The following is a 22043-nucleotide window of genomic DNA, read 5'->3' as shown; positions in this document are numbered from 1 at the left end:
AAAATGCGCAGTCACCCACAGATCCAGATGAAGTCCAATGCACACAACCGATGTGGCGGAAGTTTCTACGAAGTGCACCACCAACCTATGCCAACTCATTGGCAGTAATGTCCTGGAAAGAAGGCTATGGACAAACGGTGGATGAATTGGCTGTCCAACTCCGGCAATATGAAGGAAGTCTCTCTTCCTCCCTACGGGCCTGTGTCTCAGCTGTAGAGGAATTGTCCCGAGAGTTCCAGCAATTCAAAGTAGATATGTCCTCCTCCTCACCTGTACAGGCCCGCATTGCAGTTATTGGGAGTAAGCGTTCCTCTGCCCAAGAGAGAGGAGAGAGAAAGTACACACGACGGGCTAACCTGTGGTTTTACCTGCGTGACCATGGAGAGGACATGAGGAAGTGGGATGGAAAACCTACCTCAGTCTTGGATTCACGGGTACGGGAGTTGCGAGAAAAAGCAACCAGAAAAGAAGATTCTTCTTGGAAAACTGCTGCTCCAGTTTCCCGTGAGCAGTCCCCCGGGCGCAGTAGATGGGCCGATCTCATTTCTGATCCTCTTGAAGGGACTTCTGATTCACATGTGCAAAAAGTGGGTAACAGATATTCTAACCAGGATTAGAGGGGCCCTGCCTCCAGCCAGGTGGAGGAGAGGGACAACCGAGTCTACTGGACAGTGTGGATTCGATGGCCTGGCACGTCAGACCCACAGGAATATAAGGCTCTAGTAGACACTGGTGCACAATGTACCCTAATGCCATCAAGTTATAAAGGGGCAGAACCCATCTGTATCTCTGGTGTGACAGGGGGATCCCAAGAGCTAACCGTATTGGAAGCCGAAATGAGTCTAACCGGGAATGAGTGGCATAAACACCCCATTGCAACTGGCCCAGAGGCCCCGTGCATCCTTGGTATAGATTATCTCAGAAGGGGGTATTTCAAGGACCCAAAAGGGTACCGTTGGGCCTTTGGTATAGCTGCATTGGAGACGGAGGAGATTGAACAGCTGTCTACCCTGCCTGGTCTCTCCCAGGACCCTTCGGTTGTGGGGTTGCTGAAGGTTGAAGAACAACAGGTGCCAATTGCTACCACGACGGTGCACCGGCGGCAATATCGCACCAACCGAGACTCCCTGATCCCCATCCATAAGCTGATTTGCCAATTGGAGAGCCAAGGAGTGATCAGCAAGACTCACTCACCCTTTAATAGTCCCATATGGCCCGTGCGGAAATCTAATGGGGATTGGAGACTAACAGTAGATTATCGTGGGCTGAATGAAGTCACGCCACCGCTGAGCGCTGCTGTGCCAGATATGTTAGAGCTTCAATATGAACTGGAATCAAAGACAGCTAAGTGGTATGCCACAATTGACATTGCTAATGCATTTTTCTCCATTCCTTTGGCAGCGGAGTGCAGGCCACAGTTTGCTTTCACTTGGAGGGGTGTCCAGTACACCTGGAATCGACTGCCCCAGGGGTGGAAACACAGCCCCACTATTTGCCATGGACTGATCCAGACTGCACTAGAAAAAGGTGAAGCTCCAGAGCACCTGCAATATATTGATGACATCATCATATGGGGCAGCACGGCAGAAGAAGTTTTTGAGAAAGGGAAGAAAATAATCCAAATCCTTTTGAAGGCTGGCTTTGCCATAAAAGAAAGTAAGGTCAAGGGACCTGCGCAGGAAATCCAGTTCTTAGGAGTAAAATGGCAAGACGGGCGTCGTCAGATCCCTGCGGACGTGATCAACAAAATAGCAGCTATGTCCTCACCGACTAATAAAAAGGAAACACAGGCTTTCTTAGGTGTTGTGGGCTTTTGGAGAATGCATATTCCAAATTACAGTCAAATTGTAAGTCCTCTCTACCAAGTTACCCGGAAGAAGAACGATTTTAAATGGGGGCCTGAGCAACGACAAGCCTTTGAACAAATTAAGCGGGAGATTGTTCATGCAGTAGCTCTTGGGCCAGTCCGGACAGGACCAGATGTTAAAAATGTGCTCTACACTGCAGCTGGGGAGAATGGCCCTACCTGGAGCCTTTGGCAGAAAGTACCTGGAGAGACCCGAGGCCGACCCCTGGGGTTTTGGAGTCGGGGATATCGAGGATCCGAGGCTCGCTATACTCCAACTGAAAAAGAGATATTGGCAGCATATGAAGGAGTTCGAGCCGCTTCAGAAGTGGTTGGTACTGAAACACAGCTCTTCTTAGCACCCCGACTGCCAGTGCTGGGCTGGATGTTCAAAGGGAAAGTTTCCTCTACACATCACGCGACTGATGCCACGTGGAGTAAGTGGATTGCACTGATCACACAACGGGCTCGCATAGGAAACCCCAGTCGCCCAGGAATTTTAGAAGTGATCACGGACTGGCCAGAAGACAAAGACTTTGGAATGTTGCCAGAGGAGGAGGTGACACGGGCTGAAGAGGCCCCGCTGTATAATAAACTGCCAGAAAATGAGAGGCAATATGCCCTGTTCACTGATGGGTCCTGTCGCATCGTGGGAAAACATCGGAGGTGGAAGGCTGCTGTATGGAGTCCTACACGACTAGTTGCAGAAACTGCTGAAGGAGAAGGTGAATCGAGTCAGTTTGCGGAGGTGAAAGCCATCCAGCTAGCATTAGATATTGCTGAAAGAGAAAAGTGGCCAGTGCTCTATCTCTATACTGACTCATGGATGGTGGCAAATGCCCTATGGGGGTGGCTACAGCAATGGAAGAAGGGCAACTGGCAACGCAGAGGTAAACCCATTTGGGCTGCCGCACTGTGGCAAGATATCGCTGTTCGGATAGAGAAGCTAGTGGTAAAAGTACGTCATGTAGATGCTCATGTACCCAAGAGTCGGGCCACTGAAGAACATCAAAACAATCAGCAGGCAGATCAGGCCGCCAAGATTGAAGTGTCTCAGGTGGACCTGGACTGGCAACGTAGGGGTGAGCTATTTATGGCTCGGTGGGCCCACGATACCTCAGGCCATCAGGGGAGAGATGCAACATATAGATGGGCTCGAGATCGAGGGGTGGACTTGACCATGGACACTATTGCACAGGTCATCCACGAATGTGAAACATGTGCCGCAATTAAGCAAGCCAAGCGGCAAAAACCCCTGTCGCATGGGGGGCGATGGCTGAAATATAAACAGTGGGAGGCCTGGCAGATTGACTATATCACACTCCCACGAACACGCCAAGGCAAGTGCCATGTGCTTACAATGGTGGAAGCAACCACTGGATGGCTGGAAACATACCCTGTGTCCCATGCCACTGCCCAGAACACTATTCTGGGCCTTGAAGAGAAAATTTTATGGCAACACGGCACCCCAGAAAGAATCGAGTCGGACAACGGGACTCACTTCCGAAACAACCTCGTAGATACCTGGGCCAAAGAACACGGCATTGAGTGGGTATATCACATCCCTTATCACGCACCGGCCTCCGGAAAAATCGAACGATACAACGGACTGCTGAAAACTACATTGAGAGCGATGGGGGGTGGGACTTTCAAACATTGGGATACACATTTAACAAAAGCCACCTGGTTAGTTAATACTAGAGGATCCGCCAATCGGGCTGGCCCCGCCCAACCAAGACTTCCACATACTGTAGAAGGCGATAAAGTCCCTGTAGTGCGCATGAGGAGTATGTTAGGAAAGACAGTCTGGGTTAGTCCTCCCTCAAGCAGAGGCAAACCCATTCAAGGGGTTGTTTTTGCTCAGGGACCTGGGTACACCTGGTGGGTGATGCAGAAGGATGGGGAAGTTCGATGTGTACCTCAGGGAGATTTGATTTTGGGAGAGAATAGCCAGTGAATTGGGCTGTATGATACCTAACTGCTAAATACCCTGCCAATGCATGTCATTGTATCTATAGTGTCTATATGCCATATCAAGGGTATTACTGTAAGAATTACCCAAATGACTGCGGGATGGACTTTGAAACTAAGCCAAGTACAACAGCGACAGAACTTGAACTGACACCCAGCAATTTCCTCAAGATCAACATCCTCGACCTGCAGAACAAGGGCGTGAGTTGCACCAAATGTACTAGCCACAAGTTCCAGAGGCAGCATACAACAACCCACCATCTCACACCATCTCTCTTATCCTGAAGAACTGTTACAACAGATGGAGCCCCAAAGTCATGGACTAAATAAAATCAATGGACACATTAGAGGAATAGCCCATACGCTAAAGGAATACCATTCACGTGTGTGTGTGTGTGCGGGGGGACGACGGGGACGGACGCAAGTCCATATACTTATATGTATAAGACAAGGAAGTGGTAGTGGTCGATTGGAAAATGTAAGATCTGGGCATGATGTAGATGGTATAGAATAAGGGGTGGATAATGTCCTGGGTTCAGCTGGGATAGAGTTAATTTTTACAGGAACCTGGGAGGTGGGGGGCATAGCCGGGGCAGCTGACCTGAACTGGCCAAGGAGCTATTCCATACCATGTGACATCATGCTCAGTATATAAAGGGGGAGCGGGCCGGGGGGTGGGCTCTTCTTTTCGGTGGGGGAAGTGGCAGAGCGTCGGGTCCCGGGTGGTGAGCAGTTGCACTGTGCATCACTCTTTTTGTATACTTTTTCATTAGTACCGTTGTTGTTGTTGCAATTTCTTTGTGTTGTTCCAGTAAACTGCCTTTATCTCAACCCTCGAGGTTCCAGGTTTGGTTTTTTTTTTTTCCTCTCCTCCGTCTTCCCCCCATCCCACCGGAGGGGGGCGGGAGGAGTGAGCGAGCGGCCGCGTGGTCCTTTGTTACCGGCTGGGCTGAAACCACGACACTCTCTCAATATATTTTTTTTCCAGAGAGTTTTAAAAGATTTAGTGTTTTGTCAGAGTCCTCCTTTGCCCATTATACTACATCAGGAGTAGTGCAGCATCCCATGTTTTATCACAGTATGCAGTGTTTGTAATAGGTTTTCTGTTCTGTAACAGTGTCAGCTGCATTGATAAACCAGTTTGTTATTTGGAAATGCCAAACTAGTAACTAACACACATGGTTATTTAACAGACTGCATGGGGAGTCTGATAAGCCCCGTACTTCCCCCAGATGGAGTATTACCTTCTATTTGGAGGAGTCTGTTAGGACCTGTGTCTTCCTGTGTTGGCTCCAGGTGTCCCTCAATGTTTCTTTTCCTTAAGGCAATGCACAATTTTTATTTTCTGTTTTTCCTCCATTTACTGTTTCCTTTCCCTCTTGGTTTTTTCCTCTGGTCTTCTATGAAATTTTTTGAGGATTTCTGTGTTTCCTATCTCTTGCTGTTTCCTCATCCCCTTTTCTGTTTCTTCTGAAGGAGCTAAATTCAAGCTGATACTGTTTTTATTTGGTTACCTTCTGCCTTGTAGAAACTAAGAGCAGAAGCAATGGGGAACAGCAGAAAGAAAGGTAATACTATCAGCTGGCAGCAAAGCCTTAGGTAATGTGCTTAGTATCTTTAGGGAAAAGTTTTTTGTGTGTGTGTGTTTGTTTGTTTTCTTCTTTCTGTTCTGTCTTGTATTTTCCTGATATTCCTTCTAATAAATACATACTGGTTATATTTTGCTGGGCCAGGCAGTTCCAGTACTGCTGGATAGACACTGATTTTTCCAGTTCCACCATTCTTTCATTGTAGGGAGAGCTGGAAGAGGTTCAGTTTCTATTACGCCTTGCACACATTTATCTTCTCACAAGAAAACTTTTAGTAAAAGAGCATCAGTAAGGGTTCAGAGCTAATTACTTGTAAGCTAAGAAAAGCCAGAATTAAAGTTGTCAGTGCTTGTCCCTTGTTGTATAAATACAGTGATGCAGATCAGGAGAGATGACTGTTTCTCCCTGTCTGCTCACCTGCGCTTCCAGCTGAGCCAGATCCTCAACTCGGAGTTTGCTTAGTGTGTAGTAAGGAATGGAGGAGACTGTACATTCTCCAGCTATTCAGTGTTTTCATTTGCTTATGGTGTGAGTGCCATCTGTTAGATAAATGGATTAAAAATTCTTTGACAAACAACAAGTACACATAAACTGTGAGCTGGACTGTTGCTAACGTCCTTATTTCTAGCATTTACTGATTTTTTTATTTCCTTTTTTTCCCCAAACTTTTGTGTCTTTTGACTGTATTTCTCAGAATACTCAGGTTTCATTCTTTGGTAACATTTAGTTTGCAAAGAGGAGTTGGATCCAGGAAACCCGAGTTCTTTTCTGGACTAGAAATTGTGATATGTAAATTGTCTTTTAAACTGTGCTAGAACTAGCATAGACTTACATGACGCTTGGTGGGGGGGGGGGGTGTTTGGTTGGTTGGTTGGGGTTTTTTTAAGTTTTCTTTGGGAAGTGTAAATCCAGGGAGCCTCAGTGTAGTTGTGGAACTATGTGCTGTTGTTGTGGTTTAACCCCAGCCAGCAACTAAGCACCACGCAGCTGCTCACTCACTCCCCCCCCATCCAGTGGGATGGGGGAGAAAATTGGGAAAAGAAGTAAAACTCCTGGGTTGAGATAAGAACGGTTTAATAGAACAGAAAAGAAGAAACTAATAATGATAATGATAACACTAATAAAATGACAACAGTAGTAATAAAAGGATTGGAATGTACAAATGATGCGCAGGGCAATTGCTCACCACCTGCCAACCGACACCCAGCCAGTCCCCGAGTGGCGATTCCCTGCCCCCCACCTCCCAGTTCCTAAACTAGATGGGACGTCACATGGTATGGAATACACTGTTGGCCAGTTTGGGTCAGGTGCCCTGGCTGGGCATGAGAAGCTGAAAAATCCTTGACTCTAGTCTAAACACTACTGAGCAACAACTGAAAACATCAGTGTTATCAACATTCTTCTCATACTGAACTCAAAACATAGCACTGTACCAGCTACTAGGAAGACAGTTAACTCTATCCCAGCTGAAACCAGGACAGCTGTTCTGGTTCCCCTCAGCTTAGAAAGGATGTAGTAGAAAGAGGTCCAGAGAACATGAGGAAAAACTCAAAAAAGCCTGAAGTTAATAGAGAAAGAAGACAAGTGAGGGGACATACCCAGACATTTCCTTGCTGACTGAAGTAAGAAAGTAGAGTTCTTTATTCTTCAGAGGTAAAAGTCCTGCAAGTACAATTCCTTCTGAAATCAAGCTTATGCTGCACTGCATGACACTGTGTGGATTTGGCCCAATGAAAGGATTGAGCTCTGTTTCCTCTCCTCCCCACCACCCCCACCCTGTGCAGATGCCACGAAAAACTGGCAGAATGTGTGCATGAAGCTGGACACAGAGAACATGGAGCCGTAGGGTGCTGTTCTCAAAGCTTATGCTTAAATGTAAGAGCTGCTAATTGAAGGCCATGAAGGGTTGGTTTGCAAATGCTTTGTTTGCCAAACTTTTGAGACTGGGCCTCTTGGTTCTTTAATTTCCTTAGTATCATTTCTGTCTTTGTTATCATTGGGAAGTGCAGTTTGCTGTATTTGCAGCTGAGAATTGTGACTTGTGTATGAGTTAATGTGTAGCTGGGGTGACTGCACACACTGAACTCTATACGCAGGTCCTGCAAAAGTGTGTTGTGACATTCCTACCCATCCTTTTTCATGGTGCCTGAAATTCTCCAAGATCTGGAAATAGGTTTGCTTTGTGGTAACTCCTTAGGTGCCCAGATGTTAGTGATGATTTCTGTTTCATAGATAATCACAGCCTGCCTTGCTGCTTGCATGGTTTTTGCCTGTAGTCTCACTTTCTCTTTTGTGTTTGTGCAGTTTCTTCCTTTTTTTGTTTGGTACTTGATTTTTCCCTTGTCTTTGAACTTCCACTGTAGTAAGGAAGGGAGAAATTAAGGTATTTCCATGTGAGATTTTCTAAATTACTACTACAGAATTGAACTGTATCTGTAATAATCTGAGAGATTTTTGTTCTCACATTGTTTTACATTTAGAGCAACAGCTCGGAAGGGGACGTTGTAGTTACAGGGTTTTGTACTTGTTCTGGGCTTCTCTTGTGCAGAACTTTCCAGCCATTGCCTGTGTGGTGGTAGATATTAAATATAGTCAACTGACCCTTTAGACTAATGAGAGGTCACCAAGTCCCCATCTGTTTGTGACATGGGAGAAAAAATGATCCCATATTTTCAAAAATGGGTTACTGCACTTTCACAGTACATTAACACTGATCTTCCTCTTGTTTTGTGGAAAATACTAAGTAGAATGTCTTGTAAGTGGTATAGTGTTATGTTTTGGATTTAGTGTGAGAATAATGTTGATAACTAACACACTGATGTTTTCAGTTGTCGCTAAGCAGTGTTTATACTAAGTCAAGGATTTTACAGCTTCTCATGCCCAGCCAGCAAGAAGACTGGAGGGGCACAAGAAGTTGGGAGGGGACACAGCCAGGACATCTGACCCAAACTGGCCAAAGGGATATTCCATACCATGTGACATCATGTCCAGTATATAAACTGGGGGGAGTCGGCAGTGTGTGTGTGTGTGTGTGCGCGCGCGCGCAGATCACTGCTTGGGAATGAACTGGGCACCAGTCAGTGAGTGGTGAGCTGCGGGAGCATAATCATAGACTCAACGACAGAGCAATATGATCATAGTTGAAGACCCTTTACTAGAGCATCGGACATCATTTTTATACATTGGTTACATCCGTACATGTGTTTAGCTATTTTACTATTGGTTACACACATTATTCACGCGCTGTCCACGCGCCTGGTTACACTTAATGATTGGTTATATCAACACTGTACACGCGCATAAACATAAGACATAATTGGTTATACTAACTAAAATATGCAAAACTTGTCTCAGTCTAACTGGTCAAGATAAACTGCCGAATTGAGGTTCTTCGTGCCAAGTTCCCTTTATCGTGGAATGTGCATGTATGTTCTTCTAATTGGCATCATTCTTTTTTTGTCTTCTTGTTTATTCTGTTCAAGGCCTTCTAAAGGCATCTGGAATGCTCTTGCGACTGTTAGCTAAATAGGTGTCCACAGTGAGCAACTGCATTGTGCATCACTTGTTTTGTATATCCCAATCCTTTTATTATTATTGTGATTTTATTATTGCTAGTATTATCAATATTATTTTCTTCCTTTCTGTCCTATTAAACTGTCTTTATCTCAACCCATGAGTTTTACTTTTTTCCCTATGCTCTCCCCCATCCCACTGGGTGCAGGGTAAGTAAGCAAGTGGCTGCGTGGTGCCTAGTTGCTGGCTGGGGTTAAACTACGACAAGATCATTAGGCTTCACTTTAAATGGCAATCTCAAACAGTCCGTTTTCTTTGATAATTCATGTGCTGTTAAAAATGTCAAATGTTATTAGCATTTTTTTAATTTCCCATCACCTAATATTCTAGCAGATCACATATCTACAAAAGTCATGTTTAAGGTAATTATCACTGTTCAAGGTATTTGCTAACTTAGGAGGCGCATAGAGTTTATGAAATTCATCCTTCCCAGGCACTTGTGTGGCAAAGTTCTCTGAATAATACAGAGGGTAGCCCACTTCTTTGGTTAATATTATTTTACTCTGGTTTAATTTTTAAAATCATTTATGTGCTATTGTTGTCACATTTAGTTTAGAAGAACTCACAAGTTCACTGGTATTGTTTTTCTGATACCTAGTTAGGACTTGCCACCATTTCTGTGATGCTATTACCTCTAGAAAGTTTAACTGGAATGAAGTCTAGTTTATCTTGATGAGAAGAGCAAATGGAATAATTACCCCTGAGCTGGTTTGGCCAGTGAGGTATTATGCAGGGATGACGGTCTGAGCCCACGGGAAGTGGGTTTTCTCAAAGCAGAGGCTGTAGGTGAATGCATCTTTCCTAGAGTATAATCTGTCAGACTTCTGTCAGAAGATACTTTATACTCCTAGAGCTTAGTTTTTAGTTTCCTGTGCAACAGAAGGGAAAACTGAATAGGTGGATTGAATGATTACATGAGTAACACAGATCCATAGATGCTGGTTAGTCTTAGTTGCTCCTTATTTTCAGAGCTATTGCCTGCTTCTGTACAGCACTAGAAAACTGTGCTCAGGGCTTGGAATAGCTATATTCGTGCTCTGTTACAGTTACAGTGAAGACAGGCTGTATAAAAGCAGAGATATTCTAAGAATTGATGTTTGCTCAGTGCTTTCAAAGAAGAGGTACTGGTGTAGGTGCTTAGTGTTACCGAAGTGACTGATTTAGCTTTGCTCTCAGTTATTCTTTTCTGACTAAAGATGATGTCCTTTTAGGTGTAAACACATAAGTTTTGGGTTCTTTCCAAATTAATTCTGTCCCCTTTGAGGTATGAACATTTTATTAAATCACTTTGTTTTGGAGTTTCAGTTAGGCCATCAATCGCGTATTCATCATACATATTTTGGACAAATACGCAATACTAGGTTCCCAGCTCAAGTCTGCTCTTCCTCTGTTTATGGGAAAATATGAGTATCTTAACTATCCATTTGCAGTATCTGAAAATATTTCCTAACATGCTATCTTAAAAGGTTATTTTGTATAGTTTTGCTTTAAGGAACACTGCTATTTACATACTAGGTTTTCAGTAACATTAAATAAGTAACAATAAAGGTATATTGTTACTTCTGATGGTATAACTGATCAGTTGCCGAATACAAACTTTATGTAATGGCTCTAGACATATCTTGGACCCACAAAGATTATTAGAAGCTTGCTAGTAACAATTATGCAGGTATTTCACTTCAGTATCTGTAGCATTTCTTCCTGAACAGCACAGCTTTGTACAGTGGCAAAATTACTGTGTTATCATTATACCCAGAAGTAAAAAGCAGCACAAAGAAGGATGCTGTGGTATTAAAGAGATGAAACAAGTATTGGAAACTGGCTTCACTGAATTAAGAAAAACTAAAAAGAGCCTTGATGAACATTTTGACACTCGTGCGTCCTCCCTTGACTTCCATCATGACTTCATTAAAAACAAAATCTTTCGGGTATGATGTGAAGAGCTCTATAAGAGCACCTTGCTACCATCATAACAAGCATCGTAAAAGTTAGCCAAAATTAAAGTTGGATGTATAAGTAAAATAATATGTTACAGGCATCTTGCAAGGCACCAACATAAAAAAAGTCATTTTTTCTTCTTCTTCTGTCTCTCTCCCTGTAAGCCATTACCAGTCTCGTAGACCTTGAAGAGACTCTAAATGTTATGTCTATTTTAGCAGAACTATCCACAGAGGAATTGGGAAAGCACAACAGCACAAATTTGAGCAAGTTTAACTGAAATTCAGAGGCTTTGCATGGTGGAGGAGCTAAGACTTCACAGTTTGAGACTAGTCCTCTTGACTGTGAGTGGATCAAGTTGAGAGATGTATGTTAGAGTTGACCTGGTGTACTTTTGGTGACTTCTGTGGAGCATGACTATTCATTTCTGCCTTTTGAGAATGATACACAAGAGCAGAAGAAAGAAACCTTTCTTTCCAAACAAGAGAAGGAGCAAGTGGAGATTGATTTTCCCAAGTAGCTGGAGCAGGAAGAAAAGGAATGCCTGTCCTTCCTTTTCGTTGCTAATTTTTAAATGTCCTTGTGTAGATTTCTGAGATAGGACGGCTGCTTCAGGAAGGGAAATTACTGTAAAAGGGCATACATTTTGAGGCTTGATCTGGAGCGGTGAAACTGTGCTCTCAAGAACTTTTGGACTGGTGGTACCTCAACAACATAAGTCAGCAGATTATGCCATTTGATGTACGTTTTGTTTCTTCTTTCTGTGTTTGAAATTTTCTTTTAGCTCTACAAGAAACATACTGTTGTTTCATTTCTGTTTCTTCTTTCTTGGTCCCTGCATGGAGCCACTGTGTTTCATGGAATCCTCTTCATTTTCTCTTGTTGGTTGATTATTCACATGTGAATGATTCTCTGATAATTTGACAGAAAGTGGCTGAAAGTGATGCTTTTTACCTCTTCTGACTTCCCAGTTGGAAAATAAAAAATTGTTCAATATTCTTTGAAATGTTGCTTTCATGTCTTAATTGTGAAGGAAAGGGAGCTACTCTCCTTAACCAGGCTGTGATCTGAATTTATACTACACCTCAGAGTCATAGTTCTGGAAGTTAAGCAGTTATGGCATTTTCTTAAAGAATGTCAGCTCAATGTTCGGTAGTGGTCAGCAAATGGATTATTAGAAAAGAAATACAGAGCAAAACAGAAGTTGTGTCTGCAATACTGTCTGCATTTCTAGGCAGCCCCTCTCTGGATATATAGAGAGACAGATGCATAAGGTGATGTGCAAATGTATGGAATGATTTCTGTAAAAGATTCTGTATTCGTCTTGGAATATGGACAGCTAAACCCAGAGGAACACGTGCACTACTGCAGCCTGTTGGAGGAACTGACAATGGGTTTGAAATGGGGGACATTAAAAATTGAAGAGGGGAAAAAAAAAAGTAAATACATGGAGATTTTTTTTTACAAAGAGTAAACGTTTTAGATCATATTGTGACTGGATAATGAGAAATCTAAAGTTTGAGTTGTGTTTAAAAATAGAACAGGCAAATTTTGGGAGGTATCAGTGCTCCATAGCTGCCCAAATGCAGCCTCTGCTTCAGGAAACCCTCACCTGCTACTCACTGAAGCTGGAAAGGTGTAATGGAGAAGCACCCTTTTGGATGTCCTCTCTTGCATAATTTGTCTTTTAACTTTTGGTGTGTTTGCTATGACAGGACCATTGGTTTGACTTAGGATGACTGTTTTCATGCAGTCATTTTGTGCAGAAGTAAACCCTTACACTGCCTTTCCTTTCACACTCTTATATCACTGATACCCAGAAATCCTTTTTGTAGGTTGACTGTGTCAATTGGTTTGAACTCGAGCTGTACAAAACCCCCACAGCTAGGCTGTGTTTGCTGTCACCGCACATGATTCACATAAATACTTGCATAGAGTTTATGCTTTGTTGATTGTATCTTTTACTGCTTTTTTCTCTCTTTTTCCTCCAAGGATGTTACTTTTATCTGCTAGGCTTCTGAAATGATCTTTTGTCTTGTTAAATTTTCTTTTGCAAATTCCTGAATTTTTTGGTGGTGGTTCCTGTCTTGTTCACAAACTGTTATTTCCTCTGATAAATGAGAGAGAGAGGATATTATCAAAGTCTGTGCTCTTTTTTGTAATGATTATGAGCCAAGATCACTGTTTTGCTTCTTGACAGACATTTTTTGTTAATTCCTCAAAAGTATCTGGGGGATACTTTTAAGTGGTGGTCCCAGACACATCAGAGCAGATCTGTTTATTTTTCATGTGTGCTTCCCCCTTTGCTCTGTTAGATTTACTGCACAGTTTGGGGAATAAGAAGAATTGCAGATCCCAGCAGAGTCACAGGGCTGTGGTGTGACTGGAGTCATGGAGCCCTGGGTGGACAGTGCACGTGACTTGAGTGTGGTCACAGGATGTTCATGGAGGGTAGGCAGGAGGAAGAGGATGAGTGGCACTCTATGCTTAGGAGCTTCTTGACAGCACAGTGCTCACAAGCATCATGCCAAACTCAAACATCATAACAAGCAAGGAGTATCTCAGTGTCTAAAACTAACAAGGGAGTATATGGGTAGTGGAAAGGGGCACAGGTATTGCTTTGGTTCTTGGAGGTGTAGGGCCGAAGGAGGGCTAAAGCCCATCTAGAGCTAAGACTAGAGGGAGACATAAAAGTTAAAAGGCTGCAGGTATGCTACTAGCAAAAGGAAGTTTAAGGAAAATATGACTGGTAGGGACAGTGGCCTAGTGATGGACAATATGGAAAAGCTGAAGTACTCCTTTTTTTGCGTTGGAGCAAAGTATTCTCGCAGGCCTCTGGCTGTACAAGTATGGTTTGGGATTGTTACGGATGCACGCACACTCAAATCCAACCGGTGTTAAAGCTCAGATTTATTCTTCAGTAGAAAAGTTAGTTAGAACTCCGGTAACAATAGCTAACTACAGGCTCAATGATGTAAGGGGAATTAGTACTACACAGCTGACTTAAGAATCCTTGAGATTTAAAAGTCATGACTCAAAATGCGCATATCACTCACCTAAAAGATGATGGCTCTCTCCCCTGAGGAGTTACCTTGGGGGGTGCCCTGACCCAAGGGGGAGTCCCCGACTACAGACCCGCTGCTCCAAGGAGGACCGATTCCAACATGTCCTCCGGCGGGACCCCATTTATACCCCTGTCGAATCTGATCTGTGGTCATTTAATCCCTATTGGCCAAGAAGGTCACCTCATTGTACCTGGCATGTCTCGATTGGCCAGTTCAAATTTCAGCCTGTGGCCTCCAGGGTTTAGGTTTTTTTTTTTTCCTCTTCTCGCTGCCTGGAGAAGTTTCATTTCTGGCTGAGGCAGGGGAGTGTACTGCCATAGGGAGGAAGAATAAGAGAGCCAATGATGGGAGAACAACAGGCTGAAGAGTACTTAGAGAAGTGTAACATATTCATGAGAGGTCATGGATGACTGGAAAGAGGCTAATGTTATACGCGTCCCTAAGAAAGGCAAGAAGAGGACTTGGGGATCAGTTGGCTGACTGTATTCATCCAGTCCCTTGGAATATCATGAAACTTGTCTATTTCCATACATGTAAAGGACAAGAAGGTAATCAAGAACAGTCAGTATGAATTTACAACAGGCAAACCATGCCTGAAAACCTGTTTTCCTTCTGTAGTGAAGTGACTGCAAAGTGGCTCATGTGGAGAGTGGTGCATGCAATTTACCTTGACTTGGGCAAGGCTTTTGGCCCTGCCTCCTGCCAGTTTCTCATTTGGAAGCTGTGGAGGTATGGAGTGAAAGAGCAGTCTATTTGTTGAAGCTCATGAAGTCCAAGAGGAGAAGTGCTCATGCCGGCTGAGGACTGACTGGTAGTCCTGCTGAAAAGGTGCCAGGAGTTACAGTGAATGCTAAATTGAATATGAGCCAAGTGAGAGTGATTAAGGCAAAATGGGTTACATTGGAAGACGCATAGTTAGCAGAATGAGGAAAATGAGTATCTTGCTTTTCTGCCTCTGGGGCTGTATCCAGAATACTGTGTCCAGTTCTGGGTTCTCCAGTTCAAGGTGGATGTGGAGAAAGTGGTTAGGGTCCAGTGAAGTCTACCAAGATGACCTGGAGTCTAGAGCACATGATCTATGAGGAGAGGGTAAAGGAGCTGGACTTCTTCATTGTGGTGAAGAGGAGGCTAAGGGACAATGTAATAGCATGTTTGAAGGGCAGTTACAGAGATGGTGGAGCCAAGTTTTTTTTGCTAGTGGCAACTGATGTAAATTTGCCAAAAATTGTGACTTGAAAGTTTCAGAGTGGATGCTGAGGAAAAACTTGTTTACAGGAAGGGTAGTGCTGATGTGAAATAGATTACTGAGAGAGGTTGAACCTCCCTACTTGGAGGTTTTTGACACTTGAATGGACAAAGCCTCAGCTGACCTGATCTAGTGTTGGCGATAGTACCACTTTGTATGGGAAATTGGCCTAGGGATCTCCAAATATCTCTTTCCACCTACCTTTCCATCTCTTCCCTAAACAGCATACTCAGTTTTGGTTCCTTCCACCAATCATTCTACTTCCAGAGTTAGACCTTGGAATTTTCAGTCAGTAGGAGGTGAGCCGATAGCAGGCAGTAGCTAAATCTGGCACTGAAGAAATTACTGTGCCACCTGCTTGTTCCTCCAGAACTCATGTCTTAGTGCTACACTGCTGCATACGATATTTTCTTCCTTTTACTAGTTGCATTTTCCCCAGTGAAATTATACAAAACTTACATAAAGGTCCCACTTGACAGATGTAAAGCAAAGAAACAGCTAAAATTAGAAGAGGTAAAAATAGAGGTTGGGAAGCTGTCTGAATGATCTTATTAGCAACAAATTTATGCTGAATTCTGCCACTTAGGTCTGCTATGTTTATTAGGTCAGACTGTAGCTCAGACAGAGTTCGTAGAAAAGAAAAAGATGTCATGCTGAAAACCATGCATTTAAAATTTAATTGAAGTCTATCAAAAGTTGACATGTATTTAAAATTGGTTGATACGGCCAGGATGTTTGGATTTGGCCCTTGGCAGAAGGGCCAAGTCCACTGTTTGAGCCTCAAGAGAGGAAGACAGATGATTTATGAACTTTGAAGATAATTTACTCAGAAGCTTATCAGAAATGTGCAACTGTATGATGCACTGAATAGTTGGTGAAAGGACTTTTGATGTCATAGTGTTGCATCACAAAAAGGAGTTTTCTCTTAAGTGTATTTGTGGGGGAATTCCATCCAGTTCCCTCCTTACTGGTGAATGCAGAGTTCATCTGTACCATGGCAGAAAAGACAGGTTCCTGTGTTTAATTTCTCTTTTATGGAGTTGCCATATGGACACAGGTCAGGAATAAGCTTGGGGTCATACTTTGCAGCATGCTGGCTTCTCTGCGTGAACGTGTTTGTTCATAAAAAGGCTAGATAGCCATTGTTCTAAGAGAGAGTGGTCTACTCTGACTGCCATGGGGTGAAAGCACTTTATGGGTAGTCAGCGAGGAGTCATTGCGAGTTCATGCTCTAGTTTACCTTGTAGTGTTTTTTAATGTCTCCATTCTCATAATTGGTAATGCCAGTGATACTGAAAACATTCAGAAAACACCTAAGTGTACACAAAGACTGTGAGATTTGTGCAGATAATATTAGTGACTTCTGATCCACCACCTAAAAGACCAATTCTGTTAATTAACTCTGCTTAAAAAGGAGTTGACATAATTCATTATTACAAATCCATGGGAATAGTTTTCCAGGTGCTAAAGAAAATCTGCTGTATTGGTTTTTTGATAGGCATTTGAAAGACAATTCCCTGTATAATTCATTAGGCATTGCATTTCAAAAACAGCCTTTAGTTGAAATTGTTTTCAGATTTTTACAGCTTCATATTTTTACAGACAGCTAATTACATTTGACTGTCAGACACTGAGTGAATTAAACTCCTAGAAGGCTTCTTGTTAGGAACATAAAAGTATTAAAAAGATTAATGCAGCCTGCATATGTAAAAGTGTTTGGGTTTTGGTTTGGTTTTTTTCTTTCCTATGTCACTGAGAGCATTCACAGTAGCATCAAAATATTTCAAACTTCTGGAAGGATGTTCCTTTGTATGACTGCCTAGAGGATATCTAACAAAATATCACTGCACCTGTTAAAAGATGGTTAAAAGAATATGTTAAAAGATGCTTAAAAGTATGTATAAATTACTGTGTAATCCAAGGCTCTGATCTGTCTCAATAAGCAGGTATCGACTTAATGTGGGGATCATTTTGTGACCATCTGAGGCCTGTGTTCTTCTAGAGGCTTTCCTTATGTTAAAATCTGTGAATCTAAGGATGGATTTCTGTATTAAAGGATGTGGTTTCTGCTTCCTATTTTTAACTTTTCATATTAGCGAGAGGAATTGAAAAAATTTTGTTCAGATCTGGTTTCTGATAGAACAAAGGTAATGGCTGACTCAATAGCCCGTTCTTCGCTTATGGATAATGCGTAGTGAAGTCTTCCAGATAGTGAACGGTATTCCAGTTTTGGAGCAGGTCTCTGAGCCCCTCTGGAGACATGAGGTAGAGCAAAGTGACTTTGCAAGGGGGCAGGGAGAGCTCCTGGCCAGGGTAGAATAGAAGCAGCGTTGGTCTGAACGAGGTTGTCTGTGGGCCTGTTGGAGTACTTCTAATTAACAGGTAGAAACTAGGACAGTGACTTGCTCAGACCTTGTTGCTGTTCTCTGTTACTAGCTTCTGCTTAGTAACGTCCAGAGAAAGGCAAAGTACAGTGTACGCTTTCTAGCCAGCTTGGGTTGTTGTATAATGGGTTCCTTCTCTAATCCTGCAAATCTGCAGTGACTCCTCCAGATCATGCTGTTGTTTGCTATCCCATTTTAAGCCTGAAGTTACAAATTTTAGTCATAATGAATGACCAGTTTTCATAAACATTGTATTTTAACTGAGTGTAAGCTATGCTGCTCTAGTCTTGTGGTTTCACCTATTCTGTGTGTCTTCTGGCTACAGCCTGAGCAGCAAGGTCCGGGGAGAAAGAAGATGCTGTTTCCTGAACAGGTAGTGGTAGCAAGCTCTTTCCCGGTTGCTGAAGTCTGGAAGTATTCCAAAGAAGGAGAGTATTTTGTAATTATTTGTGTTGTTGAACAAAGATGATTTGGCCATGGTGAAAGTTTTACGTTGAGTTGTCCTGCAGTTTTATGATTTTTTTTTAATGTTTATCAGCTAGACCTCAAAACAAACTGCAGATCTTTTCAACATGGAAGGTGTTTGATATTATATCCAGAATATACACAAGAGAATAATTTCAAACACACAGCAAGAAATTGAAATTTTCAAGTTTGGCTTTGGTTTTTTTTTTTGTTTGATCTGCTGTCTTTGTGGTGAGTTTCAGTAGGACTTGTACCTTGTCCCTCTGCATACTGATGTCTAAAATTACCTTTGGTAGTAAGTTGCCTAGCATCTTTGAAGTTGTCTTTATGTAGTACCATCCTTAGAAAGGCACCTTTAGCTCAAGTGCTTTTCAGATATTTGAATCACAAGCTGTATACTGGAATGAAATAGTGTTATAAACAGTATTAAAAAAAATGAGCTACTTGCCTGATCTGTGTTTCATTATCAAACAAAATCATACAGCATCTTTTTAGAACATTTTACTCTCTTCCTGGCTCTTAATTATTGGCAGCTTGAAACATCAAATAGATCTGTAGCTGCTCAAGTTATTCATCCGTAATCCTCACCATTCAGTGGAAATATTTTCAGTCAGTTTTTGCATGTCACTGCTTTTAGACAGCTGTATAACGCTGAAGATGTCAGCACAGAAGCCTCTTTGCCCATCAACCATTAAAGCTACAATTTTTCTGTTGTTACAATACATGCATTTTACTATGATACTTGTAAGCAAAGATACTGAGTTACCTATTGGAAAATTGTGACAAAAGCTGATGATAAACTACTGTCTTTATTGCAATACTAACAACCATCTAACTTATTGAAGAAGCAGGAGATGTCCTCCGTAATTCTAGTCATATATAAGTGGCCTTAGAACAGCTTTCCTGCTGTAAGGAGCTGCTAAACAAAGTAAGTCTGCCTTTAGTCTAATTGAAAGTATTTCTAGAACACTCATTGCTGGTGAATGTAAGCCTCATTTAAAATAGTAGTATGTAAGTCTTTGTGGACTGAATTTTTAAACTGTCATTTAGCTCTGAATTATGAAATGCTATTCCTATGCATGCTACCTACATAGGTTAATAAATTGTTATCCAGTATTTTAGCCTATCTAAATTTTGCAGACCTTGTGACTGTAGTACTGAGTGCCTTGTGATCTTTTAATGTGTTTTTCCTCACAGCAGTCTGTGATCAGGATTTGCTTCTGTTCACGTGAGCAAGCAAATAACAGAGGGAGATACTGAGTGAATTCCTTAGACTTTGTTTCTGACTTTGGCCTGGAGCAGAGACTTGAGCCAGTTTTCCCAAATGTCAGGCTAGTTGCTTGCTTGCTTGACAGTCCTTCCTCTGTTTTATCTGAAAGGCTTTTAAAAAGAGAGAAAATGTAAAGATGGAATTAAAAAAGTTACAATGCATACCACGATGTGATGATGGTTACAAGCATTTCTTCCAGGTGATTGGTAACTGTAGGCTAGGCCAGGTTGACACTGCTCTCTGGGTCAGTTGCTGGTAACATCATCTTCCTTCTGAGAGGCATTTCCAAAGGTGTCTTCCAGGCCACGTTGTTAAGTAGTGCGTATCAGAATTTCAATAGCTTTGTCAATTATTTGGCAACAAACCATACTGACTTTCAAATGTGTGTAGATTACAATTAAAAATGCAGATACGGATTATGGTGGCTTCTTCAAAATAACCCATGTTTTTGTAAGTGTATTAAGTCCTTTCCAGGTGTAATATTGTATAGCTGTCTTAACTTTTCATTAACTGATTGCCAGCATTTTTATGGCACTGTTCCCTGAGTTACTGCAGTAAAGATTGCACATCACAGTATCAGTCCAGCAAAATAGAAAAAACCATGGTACTCAACCTCCATAATAAAGACTCATTTGGAGAGTTAAATAAGTCATACCATTTGATATTATGATACTTTCTCATTGTTTGTGAAGCATCCTCATGAGTCATCTTTTCTAGGAATGCTTTTTAAAAGGCAGTGGGACAGATTACATAGGAATATTCTTCATAATGATTAGGCAATATACAGTAGTTTGAGGAACAATTGGAATTTTTTTCTTTTTGGCCATTGCATATCGATTTTGTAAGTTTATTCATCCATTGGTTACCTACATTCTTATAGCTTTGAAAGTTATTTAAAATTAAAGATTCTGTCCTAACCTGCCATTGGAGCTAAGGTCCTGACTTTATGGAAGCTCTTTAAATGCATTTTTTAAAAGAAAACCTGAATGTAGTTTTCCATTTTTTTGTACATCTGATGATAGACTTTAATCTTACAGAAATCAATAGTAAGTATTAGTTTGGACAGTAGCAGGCTGGGTTTTTTTTAAATCAGAGCTCTTCTGGTATTACACATTCTTCTTGTACAAAAATGTTTTAGAGTAGCTTAATACTAATAATACAGCTGTCACTGAACAAAAATGTTGATTTATTAGGTGAAAAGTAATTAGAATAACTCACATCAATGACATCAAGTGGTTAGAGAGGCTATCAAAATCAGTAAACTGCATTTAAAGGAATCGCGATGAGATACATTGGTTTGGCTTCTATGATCAGGTCATTAAATATAGGCTAAAATTAAAAGTTGTTTGTATATCTTTTACATTAACATATTTTAATATAGTAATGATACATTTTAATGTTAATTTTGTTTGTGACTTCTTTCTGCTTTCCCCTGAAGCTGAAATTAGAATATATTGCTGAGGGTGGTTTAAAGTCTGTTAGATACCTCATGGGTACATTTCACTCTTGGGCTCAGGATTTTTTTTTTTAATTTGTTTTTTTCCTTCTGGATCATTAGGGTTGAGGGTTTCTTTTTGTTTTGTTCTGTAATTAGAGGTACAGCATTCTCTGAAAATGTCCCACTACAAATTCCTAGCTTGCACAGGAACTAGCAAAAGTCTTCTTCTTGAGGCATGTTATAGTTGTGGGTTTTGGGGCTCATACTGGATCTGAGGTTTCTCTTGTGAAGTTTTGGGAAGTGTTTTAGTGTATGGCAGCAAGGTTGTTATGGAGTGGTTGCCTGCCCCTTCCATTCCTGTGTTACTTGAATTTTTGGTGCTATCTTAGATTTTTGTTTTCAAGCGATTGACTTGTTGTTTCTAAATAATAAATGGTAAAGATGTCTAAAGGTCGTGTTGTAGTATTTTTTCTACTTTTTATTTCCAGAAGTTGTTACTGTCTTAGGGGAAATTCCTACTGTCCGAACTTACCTAAGGGCAGTTGTTGTGGGAAGAGGCTTAGCAAACCAGATGACACTGAAGATGGCAAACAAAAAGGAAATTTAAACATGTCAATGTATAAAATATTGTCGTATTGTCTATGTTGAAATACCTTGCAAATATTTGTTGATGTAGTGGCATTTCTGGCATGGTACCACTTGTAAATATTCTTGTTCTGGATGTGATACTGTTTGGGTGGTATCAGAATTTAAATAAAAATTATAATCAGTTGCCTCAGATTTTCTGTACTCTGTAATCTCAATTACTTGAAACCATACTCAGAGCAGGTGTTTTAATCTCTCTCTTTCGCCATTATATATATTATCAGATGAGAAAAAAGCTGAAATGGTTAATCCCTAGATTATTTTTGCATGTTGGTAGGTGATTTCTTGTTGATGTTGAAAACCTGAGCGCTCTGAAAAGATTTGTTTCTTCAGTTGTTGTGACTTCGCCTGTTTGAATTCAGGTCCACTTAAAAAGAATGCAAAACCTTCAGGTCTACAGAGTAGCACTTTGGAAATAAAGAGAAAACATAGTTGTAAAGCAAGTGGCTTGGTGCAAATGTATTTAATTGGAGGTGTTGCTGTAGCCTCCAGTCATCCAAATGTTGTCCTGAGTATTTTTTGAATAAATTAGACTTATTTTTGCATATGTCCTTATGACAGCTACATTAATCAGAACTGCACTAAAAGAGTTGCATGCTGGCAAGAGTTTCTA

General features: G+C 41.6%; 1 protein-coding gene across 1 annotated transcript in view; it reads left to right on the top strand.

Moving 5' to 3' along the window:
* Positions 1-22043, top strand: part of DDX10 (DEAD-box helicase 10) — a 200746-nt gene that overhangs the window by 143239 nt on the left and 35464 nt on the right. The window lies entirely within an intron of this gene.

This window comes from Haliaeetus albicilla, chromosome 20, assembly GCF_947461875.1.
Source record: "Haliaeetus albicilla chromosome 20, bHalAlb1.1, whole genome shotgun sequence".
Lineage (NCBI taxonomy): Eukaryota > Metazoa > Chordata > Aves > Accipitriformes > Accipitridae > Haliaeetus > Haliaeetus albicilla.
Note: the sequence above shows the minus strand (reverse complement) of the source record. Positions and strands in the feature narration are given on the sequence as shown.